Here is an 11,508-nt window from a genome sequence, read left to right on the forward strand (position 1 = left end):
CAAATAAGCAGAGTGTATGGAATTCATTCATTCTGCACACTCTACAGAATGAATCTACAGGCACATTATCTTCACAGACAACCTTTGCTGTGCAACATCCTTCATCCACTAGTGTTTTATTTTCTAGCCATTCACAGACTTTCAGCGAGGTCCACAGGGCTGAGGGCTGCTATCAGCATGGAAAAGTGGTTTATTGGTAGCTCTAGAATGCTGACTTATGACTATAGGTGAGGGTCTTAGCGAGAAACCTGTTTTATCAAAGACATAACCACCAGCACTCTAGTAGAGAAGAGGGTATGGGAGAAGAGGGCATTGATTGTTGCACAGTAGAAGTATCCAAAGCCCATGGCTGGCTTTGTGTATCTCCCAGAGCACATGCCATACACTGTACATGTCATAAAGGAAGGATAAAGTAGGAGATCAGGGCAGGGAGGTTGCCAGAAGGGAAAAAGGGGAGTTTTCTGGTACTTCTGGCTGAACCACATACAGGTACCCACAAATATGCCTACTTGTCTCTTGGCAGGAGGGGAGAACTCACAACCATCAGTCACATGATGGTGGCTGTCACCCAGCAGGACATGGACGGCCAAATAAACACCAGAGATGATATCCAGCAGACAATGAGATGGCCCAGCAGCAACTCAGGCTAGGGAGAATCAGAAAGAAAAATCAGACACTGATAGCCATGAAAAAACTCAGATAAACTGCTGGAAAAACATGGGGGTAGAGGGACTTTCCCCATGTTTGGTCATTTCTTCAGTGTATTTATGTACATTTTGGCAAAACACTTCTTTTTAAAATCACTTATTTTCACATCAATAGGCTTAAGGCTGCTGAAAAACAAAGCTCTGGACTGAAAAACTGTTCCAGTTCTCTGTAGGAAACTCTGAAATATACCCAGAATTGGCAGTATGATCTTTGCATCGGCAGAGAAAATACTGAGTCATGTTGTCAGCCCACACACATTTAACAAAAATAAAAGCAGACCAACGATTCAGAATTCTCCCACTCATCATTTAAAGAAAACAGAAGTCATTCAGTCATGCCTCATGCTTCAGAGACCTTTAGAAAACACCCAGTGCAGGGAACATTCACCCACGTCTGCCCACGCACCGTTTCAAACCCACTATGTCATTTGCAACTTGCTCACTCACAGGTCTGGACACTGTTTGCTTCAGCATCCTCAGAGGAAGTCGCAGAGACTTAAAAGGTTTCTGCTGAAAATGTGACACGATAGCTAGAGCCTCAGCCCTCCTGTGAGCAACGCTGACATGAAGTAACACAGCATGCCTGGCTTGAATCCCTGGAGGAGGCAGGACTTCACAGCTACACAAACTTAAGCTGTAGTTTGAATAAGAGTCTACTGTGCTCTTCCTTTAGGGGTTAATCTTGTACTGAAACATTGGCTCTCCGGTGCTGAGCTCCCCGGTCATTCATTCAAAAGGGAGATATTTGCACAAACATCAAGATTGGGGGAATTACCTAGGAAGTCCTCCCCCTTTTAACCCTTCCCACATAGTCCTCTGGCAAGGAAAAGCTGGTTTCTGCATTTCCCCCAGCTGCTGGCAACATCTCTTCCTCCTCCAGTTCTAAAAGCTGCTTGAAGCAGCTGAACCTGGATGAGTGGCAGCCAGCCCAGCTCATGACGGAGGGGGAGACGTCACCACACAGAGCACACACAGATGGAGTTACACAATCTCTGTGGTGTTGAAAGCCGTGCTGGAAACTTGTCAGGAGCCCAAAGGCCAGAGCTAATTTGTATTTCCTATTGCACAGCATGATTTTAATCAGAGCGAAAAGAGCCCAGTTGTGTTTTATGTACCAAGTGTTATAAGCAGAGACAAGTTAACAGAGCAACTAGGGGCAGGACTTGCTCTGAGGACAGAATAGAGGAACATTAGATGGGGAGTATAGCAATTTATCAGCATTTCCTTCATTCTTCAGGATGGCCATGGGCTATGAAGCAAGAGAATAAGAGGCAATTTTCATCAAAATTCTGTGATTGCCCATTTCTCTTTACAAGAAAAAAAAAAAAAGTAAAGAAAGGCACCTGCAAAATCCTTAAAGACAAGCTTATTTTAAAAAGCTCTTTCCAAAAGTTCTAGATGTGTCACCAAGTAAAATACGGCATTCAGGAAACCCATCTTACTTGCAGCCAGTATTTGACAGCAGTCAAATCTACATGATCTCTAACAGAAGCTGCTTTGGCTTCAGCTGCAGATAAGTGTGTGCGAGTTCCTTGTTACAATTAAATTTCTGCCTCGTTGAGAGCAGACAGCACAAAGGACTGGCACAGCCCCCAAGCACCACTGTTCCCAGAACAGGCTCACCTCCAGCACCCCTTTTCCATGCCGTGATGGCTGGAGAGCAGGAGTTGGGAGCCATTTGGTCACCTTGCCCCAGCTGGGCTCACAGCCATGCTCCCTCCCCAGCATGCAGCACTGGGACACACCTTTGTGTGCCGCCAGCATGTGCCAGAGAGGGAATGGGGCACCAGGTTAATAGGACAGTAAATACGCCTTGACGTTTCTGGATTGGTTTGCTTTGTACTCCCAATAGATTTACTGGAAACTCACAGGTGGGGTTTGCTGCTCAGGGAGTGCTATCATTGGAGAAAATCCTTCATTTCAGCCTTTCTCTCTTTGCCCACTGGGAATAAATGCTCCTTTCCCCCTCAGTTCAGCTTTATTCCTTGACAGCTGAGAAAAAGAAAGAAAGGGGGGGAAAAGGAAATCAGACCTTGGACCTTTATTTTGCTCTGGAGAGCCAATGCCTAGTTCAGAGTGGGATAAACTGCATGTCAGGGATATAAAAGGAAGCCTGTCAGACAAGCATATCTGTAGCTTGCTATATTCATATACCCTATCCCTGGAGCATTTTTCCCACCAGCTAGGCCCTTTCTATTGCAGCCCCTGAAATCAGCATCTTCTCATTCTTCCTCCACATGCTTCTTTATCCCCCTCCCCCATACCCATTTGTCCCCCCCAACTCAAACAGCTCCCCGAGGAGGTGAGGCACCACCTATGTTCAGGGATGGTGAAAAGAGAAAAGCGAGTCAGCTGAATATGCAAACAATCCTATTTGCACCCCAGCATGTACAATTCAAGTCTTTGTCAGCATGATGGAGTGCACTCTGTCCAGTTTGTTTTCCTCTCTGGGATTATCATCCACACCCTTCCCACATGAGCATTATCAAATGCTGTACCTAAATCAGCCTTTTCAAGACAGCCTGACTGCTGCCTGGTTAATACCTGTCCACCAGCTGCCTATTTGCTTTGTTTAAAAATTATAGCCAGTCATGAAACGCAATGTGACATCTACAGCAGCCATTTAAAAAAAAAAAAAAAAGAAAAAAAAAAAGAAAAAAAAGCTTTCAAAAGCATTTTCCCGGTGTCACTAAGGCACTGGATGGAAGTGGCTTTAGTCGCACAAGCCCTCCCTGGACACAGCCACCTTGCACCCCGAGGTGTTTGGGGAGCTGCGGGCTGCCCACCTGCCTTCTCCGCAGCTCAGCCCCACCCGCAGGGACACGCGTGGGGTGCGGTAGCAGCCAGTCCCACCGCGCTCCGGCCGGGACAGACGGACACGCCGGGCGGAAGGACGGCGGTGCGAAGGGGCGAAGGGGCGAAGGGGCTGCGGCAGCCGCCGGAGCAGCAGCGGCGGGGCCGCGGCCGGGCAGACAATAGCTGTCTCCCTGCTCGCTCTCCCCGCCGGCCGCATCCGACGGCGGAGCCTCATGAATCAAGCCGAGCATCCAGCGACAGGCTGGAGAAATGCATTAATATGCGGCCGCCGCCGCACGCCGCCAGCCCCCTGCCTGGCGCGGCGCTCACCTGCCTGTCTCAGCCCTCCCCTGGCAGCAGCGAGGGAACAAAGGAGCGGCGCGGGCGGGTGGCAGCGCCTGCCCCCGCCACGGAGGGAGGCAGCGCCGCAGACAAAGCCCGCTCGCCCGCCGCCGTGGGTGTGAGGAGTGCTCCCCCTCGCCCTATTGTCTGCGCTGCTTTGTGCTCCTCCGGCCGCACAGGCAGGGAGAGCGGGAGCGGGACAGACGCGGCTTTGTTGGAGGGAGCCCTCGAATGCGGAAAGCTCCCTGGGCTGGCCACGCCGTACGCGCTCGCCTGGCACACGGGCCCACGCTGCTCCTGCCCCGCGGGGCAGGTAGGGAGCGGTGCCGATGCACGGGGCACGGGTGTTTCTCCACGCACACGCCGGCCCCTTCTTGAGCACCTTTTTCTCACTCCAGAGAGTGACCCTGCGATGCCTTTGGGAGGTGGGGAATGGTCACCAGGTCCTGCAGAAGTGACGGTGAGGGCTGCCCTAACCCTCCATCACTGTAAGGGTTGGTGCCACCGGGTAGAGGGGCAGTGAGGGAGCAGATCTGAGAGCACGGACCATCCATCACGCCACCTGTATCCCTCCCAGCTTTAGGAGCAGCACAGACTCCTCTGCCACACCTCCACGGCTGTCAAGCAGTAGCTGTGGCACCTCTGTGCGAGCCCCGTCTGTGGCTGCAGCATTGCAACCCCCCAGGTCCTGCAGGGCCGGTGGCAGGATCCAGGCTGCCTTGTCTCAGGGCACAGCTGTAATTGCCAAGCGCTCCCGAGGGGTCAGTCCCCAGCTGCAGCACGCTGTTAGCTCTCCTCCCACTGCAACTGCACACTGGCATTGGAATGGCCAAGACAGAGAGAAGGGGGAAAGCCAGGGATGCTCTACAGCGCAGGGAGCACGGTGTCCCCGTGGTGCCCATGCCACTGCTCTAAGGACAAAGCTGTAGCACATGGATCAGCTGCAGCAAGACAGCCCCAAAGAGGCATGGCTCACCTGAACTCAGCACTCTGGCTTCTGCAGTCCCTGGCCACCCCCAGCTGTCTCACTCCTCTCCACTGGCACTGCTCACAAAACCAATTTTAGCCACACACAGAAATACCTGCAATGATCTGGGTGTCACTAGAACAATATAGACAATGGAGTATAAGGAAAGAAAGAGAGGAAAGGTCCAAACCTGAGGGGTGGTGCCTAGGACCACAAAGGAACCCCAGCACACTCCTGCTCCACGGTTGGGACAGCAGTACTGAGAGCTCTGGCACATAGAACACCAGAGTCCAGGAACAAGAACTAAGACATTTACTGCAGGGGTGCTGCTAGTGGAGCCTGAGAGTGTCCACAAGCAACAGGGATGGGGAGGAGGCAACATACAACTAAAAAGCCCATTTCTCAGTCTTGTTCTGAGTTTCTGACATTTTCTGGTTCTAAGGAGTGCCATTAAAGAGGAAGGCTCTACCCAAAGTGCAGTTTCTCTTCTGTTTTTTTCATTATATTTGGTATATTTTAAATAAATTCTTCCAAAAAGCTTCTATGGCCACAGACAGAGAGGTCTCCAGACAAGCTTTGTTCAGGAATACGTTTTTCCTAAAGAAAACTCTAAAATTCCTACTTCAAAATAAAGGTAGAAACTTTGAATCTAAACAGCATCACTTCCTTCCTTGAGTTTTCCTGCTTCACAGTGAGGCCTCAGCAGATCTTGTAAAGTATATTTGTGCTTTATAAGCAAGAATCATACTGGGTTTGATGGACAAGAGATTCTCAGCAATATCTAAGTTTCAGAAGCAAGACAGTTGTTCCTAAAGCCATCCAATAAGTGAAGACTGTGAGAGCAGATAAAGCAAAAAGCCAGATAGAAGCAAAAGGCCTTCATCTTCAAAAAGTCAGCGAAAGTGGAAAGACTGGGGGAAAGAGGAAATACCTGGGGAAATAAAGGGGAAAGACCTGCTGGGCAGCAGGTTGGTGGCAGAGCTCCCAGCCTCTCTCCATGACCCCTCCCTGTTTCCCCAGGCAAAAAGGGACACAGCAGTTCTCTTCCTCCAATCCAGCACCAAGCTGGAGTGGCATTTCAGCAGCTGGAGAACTGGCTGCATCAGCCCAGAGCTGAACTAATACAAGAGCCATTTTGAAATCCAAGCTTGGAGGGGCTGCCTGAGTTAAAGGAGCTGATTGTGACTGGGATGAGGTGTAACAAGGTGCAGAAAAAATCAGAGAACTTCCCCCAGGCTACCTTCAGCTCCTGCAAAGCATTCAGGTCAGTTTGTAACTTATTAACATCAACACTCACAGGATCAAAGTTCAGCACCTGTTTAGTTGCTCTTCTGGAACAGCAGACTTGGAAAGCATATTGCACAGGTTTCCTAGGAAGAAAAGAGACACGCAGAGAAAGCATCCACTGCCCATCTGCTCGGAGACAGCCACTGCACTTGAGGTCATGAGACAGGCTTCCTTCACCACCTTGTGCCTGAGGAGCTAGCTCTGCTCAACTACTGCACCCCCCTCCATCAAGGTCCTTCCTGCTCTTGTGACAAAACAGTTTTGCAACCAAATGACCCCCAAAAGGGTCCCCAGGTTTAGGAGGAAATTCTCTGTCAAGAAGGCAGCTTATACTGCACGTTTTAAGTGTCTTCCCTGCAGCTGGAATTGTACCTTAATCTAATTACACCTCCAGTGCTCCTACTTAAAGTGTTCAATATATGATGTCACTTGAAAAATTAATCACTCTGCCACTGGACAAGCAGAGATGGGTAGTGGATTCCCTGTGGCAGTGCAGAGTCAGATGAGAGCAACAGGGCTGTATCTCCCAGCACTGGGAATTGTGCGCAGGGATTGCTGTGGTTCCCACAACCAACATCTTGTCAGGCCATTAAGCCCACACAAGCCAGCTCACCTCCAAAAAAATGCAGAGTTCCCAGGGCAGGTTTTCTCTCTGCTGCTCCTGAGAGACCTTTTCTTTGGAGGGAAAAGTGATCCTGGCAGACGTGGAGGATGGTCACCCCACTGCATGCAGTGAGGGTACACACAGAGGACTTGCAAGAAGGACACAATGGAAAGGAAGGTGAGAGCTCATTGCTGATCAAACCTGGGAGAGAAATATTGATGGACGGAGCTGAGTGCAATCTTTCAAAGATGTCACTTGGCAGGATAGTAGCAAAACCAAAATCAAATCAAGAGTTTCTGAGCAGGTGGCATACTTTGAACCCTGTCTGGCATGGGATCACCACTACTTACCCTGGAGTACGTCTGTTGCAGTGATCAAGTTACCCAGGGAGAAGAGGTTACTCAGCAATTACAAGTCCCTCCCCACCAGCAGAGCAACCAAAGATCCCCTGCTACCCTCAGCTTCCCTGCAGGCTCACAAGTGAGAGAGCCAAACAGGTTTCATTGCTGTGCAGCTGCTGCCCAAACCAGTGTGGGTAACAGCATGGGGCCTGATTACCAACAGACAAGGCTACATGAATTTCAGGATGATGCACAGGTGTGCTTGCTTGCTCAGCCAAACTTGCACATGTCCAGAGAGCATATAGTTCTGTTGTTTAAAGGGGGTTTATGTCCATACTTTATAATGAACAGTATCGTTGGATTATTCTTTGTAAATATCTGTGCCCTGTGAAGGTCAGAGTTAAGACCCAAGTAAAGTTCCTGGAAGCATTCTTCATTTTCAAGCATTTTGTCGGAGCAATCAGTGATTTATCAACCACTTGTGGTATCAGCTGAGAACACTCTGCTACTGCTTGTTGTGACCCTGCACAGCTAGGACTATTCCAGCCCTATTAGAAGTGAGAGATGTTCATTGCTGTTTGCATGGTACCAGTGCCTAGTGCCAAACCTGCACAGACACATCACCTGTCATCTCTAATCAAAGGGAGGGTCTGGTGGGAAGGAAATTCAGAGGTGATTCCTTTCTGTGTGCTATTACAAGGCATCACTGAACACTCCCCACACTTACAAATGGAGTTTTTGTCTGGTGGGACAAATCATCCCTTCTCCCTCATGTTTGCTGAAGCAAATACAATTGAAGAAAGGAACGAAGTTTCACTTCTGCAGCCACTTACCAGAAGAAATGATACATTTTGACCATGAGGATCATCTTGCTTCTCAGTGACTAAGGAGGAGAGAAGAGGAACCTTGACCACAAAGAGGAACTCAGTCTCTGGGAAACAGGCAAAGAGGATACTGTTAAACATTTCAGGAAACACTAGGGAAAAGACAGGGGTAGCCAGAAGTTTTGATTTCCCCAAGATAATAACTGCCTTTTCTAACTAGAGGAGAAATTATTTGTGAGCCCTCTCTCCTGGAGAAGTTTCTCCTATGGTACTCAATACTGTAAAGGGCTGCAGAGGAGGGGACGCTCTTGACAGGATTAATCTACAAGGTAAAAGTGACTCTTTTTTCCCCAAGCAGAGTTAAACTGTACTCATGCCCTTGATGAAGAGTGTTTGAAACCCTCCTGCTTGCACGAGGAGGAGCTCCTGCCACTGGAGCCCAGGCATTGCTTAGCCCAAGACCACCCCAGAACTGCCTGACATCTTTGTGGGGGAAGTTAAATACTTCAGATTCCCTTTTCAACCAGGCTACTTATGCTTTGGATCTGTTTTTGTTAAAGCCTTCTTATTTTAATTAAGAAAGTACTTGTTGAAAAGCAATACCCTGCCCCTTTGGTTACCATTAACATGTGTCTGCTGAGACCGCCAGCAAGCCTTTGAGATGCAGCAAGGCTGAATTCAGTAGTTCTCAAGGAGTTATAAAAGCCTTTTAAATGTAGCCTGGGACAATGATCATACTCTCAGCAAACTGAGGATACAAAACAACCCTGAGAAATTCAGCTTTTGGGTCAACAGCAGCCTCATGTTGCACAGGAACAGGAGTGCAAAGCTCTGCCATGGGAGGAGTAACAACAGGCATCCACAGGGGCTGGGAACAGACTGGCCAAGTAATTGCCCAGTGAAAAAGGAGCTGGGAGTCACAGGCTTGCCAAGCAGTGTATGAGATAGCAGTGTGCTCTCGCTGCAAACCCAAACTGCACAGCAGGCAGTGTCAGGGGCAGCATGGCCAGCAGGCCTTGGAGAGAGCATAATTCAGCACTGCTAAGGCTGCATCTGGAATAGCAGGCTTTGTGAATGTTATGAATCCCAGAAAAGAATTCATAGAACTCCTAGAATATATTATAATTTTTATTATTAGAGGAGAAAAAACCTAAGAAAAAACCCATAAGTTACTATTTCCTCCCGGTTCCTGTGTCTATATAAGTGGCCCTACATCACCAAGTTTAGGATGTGTATCTGAGAAAGAAAGGTTTCCTTTCAAATAAGAATTTCTTGTAGGAAGAAGAGTTGAGAAAGGCTACTAAGCTCTGTGTTATGCAGGACACAAGACAGTGTTGCCAGCAACCTTCCTGCCAGCAGAACATAAGGCAAGGACAGAAGGAAAAAAGGAAAAATAAAAACCATAGTTGATATAACCTCCCTGCCCTCCTGCAACCCTACCAGCATCATAGCAAGATTCTTTTGAGACAGCAGTGTACTAATAGGTGGTTTTGACAGGGTAAGGTGGAGAAGATCAGATAGGAGAAGACACATCTGCACGGACATGGCCGTGCACTCCTTGATCTCCTTTGAAGATATGCATTGCTTTTAACCTCCAGGTGCCTGTCTGTCCCCAGTGCAAGCCCACTATGTAACCTGACACAGACTGTTTGTAGCTGGAAGCCAAACCAGAAAGGAATTTTATCCACTCAGAACAGGCCCTGCCTGGGGCAGCTGGGAGACCTCTCTAGCAGTCAAACACTGACACCAGTGAAGGTCCCACCTGCTCACATATGTACAGCTTCTCTGCTCTTACTGGCAGAGGGCTGGTTTTCACCTCTGGAAACCAAGACACCCATCTGCATTGACCAAAAATTGGTGTTCAACAACAATTAATTAAAGGCAACTGCTGCCCAAGCAACACCAACAAGCACTTACCTGGCCATGCTAACAATACTACAGATAATGCAGATGAGCCCCCCTGCTCAGTCCAAGGGGAACAGGCCTCAACTCACCACTTGGGCACTTGCACACAGCCTATAAATCTCAGCTGTTTGACTACTGCTCATGGATTATTATTCTCTCTTCCCTTCTTGCCTCTCATCCTTCCATGAGCCCTCTGTCCTTCCAACACAGGACAGATTTTTTTCTGGAGAACATCAGCACTTCTCCACAAGACCTCCCAGGCAGGGATGGTGGACAGCAAGACAGCAGAGCCTAATCCCCATATGTTATGTGGTTTTTTTCATCCCATTGCCTTCCTTTTACAGCCTAAGTGTGAGAGACTCAGGCCAGACCTCAGCCTCCATCTGCAGCCTGGGATTATGATCTGAAGCATAATATTTCTTTATGAGCAAATTATCACCAATACTTCAATGCGCTGTTGGCCTTTAAAAAAACTAAGTGTTTAGTATTTTTATTTCTTTCTGCTCTGCAGTTTATGGCTCCCATAAATCAGATGACAGGCTGTGGCACAGAGGGCTCTGATCTGTGGGAACAGGGAAGAAGGCAGAAGGGAGGGAGCACTGACAGAGCTGTTAGCCAGGGGGGACCTCTGCACCCTGCTGTAAGCATCCCCCTGGGGAAGACAGGATGCTGCCCACCTGGGGCAATGCTCACAACCATGCCAACTCCTTCCTCTCTGACACCAAGTTTAAAATCCTCATTTCTTCTATGCCACACCACCTCCTTGTAAAAATTGAAAACCCAGTTTCTCTCACACAGGAGCAGTGCTAGATCCACTAGGATTCACAAACTGTTCCATCACTACAGACATTAGAGCTACAGAGTGTTGGGACACACACAAGCAAAGTACTGACGCGCTACACTGGTACACCAACCCACACATCTGAAACAAGCAAATCTGACCCCATGTATTGCTGAAGAAGCCCTGCCTTGTAGCAAATTAGGGATGCTGCTATGGTTAAAAGTCCATTTCAGAGTTGGAATGTTGGTGCTGAAGTCCCAGGTCTCACAAGTAAAAGACCAAAGCCCTAAACACATTTATTGACTCGGAGATGCACCAAAGGTCATGCTATGAAGCATTCCAGCAAGCAACATTCAGGGAATCCTCCTCCCCACATCTCTGTGCTTCCAAATACTGTTAAAATCTGAACTATATGCCTATGCCCTCTCAGGGAAATGACACGCATTCCCACAGCCCTTCCCTTCCCCTGCCTCAATGGCTCAAACTCAACTTCAGGACTGACACTTTACTGCAGGCACATAGGTGCATGCCTAATGCTGCTGAGCAGGCCATCATCCTCACAAGACCTCACAAGACAAATAATATATCATATTACAAGGACTTGGTTGGACTGGGGCTTGCAGTGCTCTTCAGTAAGGCTGGGTTTATTGCTTGCTGTACTGCTTTGCTCACTGATAAGAACTGGCCTTGCTTCCTCTGTGCTCAATGCTGCTTTGCTAGCACAAACTTTGGTACAGGTACTTTATCCTCTTGGCAGTGCTAGGTTTATGGTTGCACTTGATGATCTTAAACGTCTTTTCCAACCCAAACAATTCTGTGATAATAGAGAAAGGGAGCACAGGCAGCTTAATGCTCTTTGAAGTGAAGGTCTGTGGCAGGCAAGAGGACTCCTGCAAGGACAAGCCCTTCCACTGGCTCACATAAGACCAGGTGATGTAACTTAACGTAGCAATA

The sequence above is a fragment of the Lonchura striata genome, chromosome 1A, assembly GCF_050655825.1.
Source record: "Lonchura striata isolate lonStrDom1 chromosome 1A, ASM5065582v1, whole genome shotgun sequence".
NCBI lineage: Eukaryota > Metazoa > Chordata > Aves > Passeriformes > Estrildidae > Lonchura > Lonchura striata.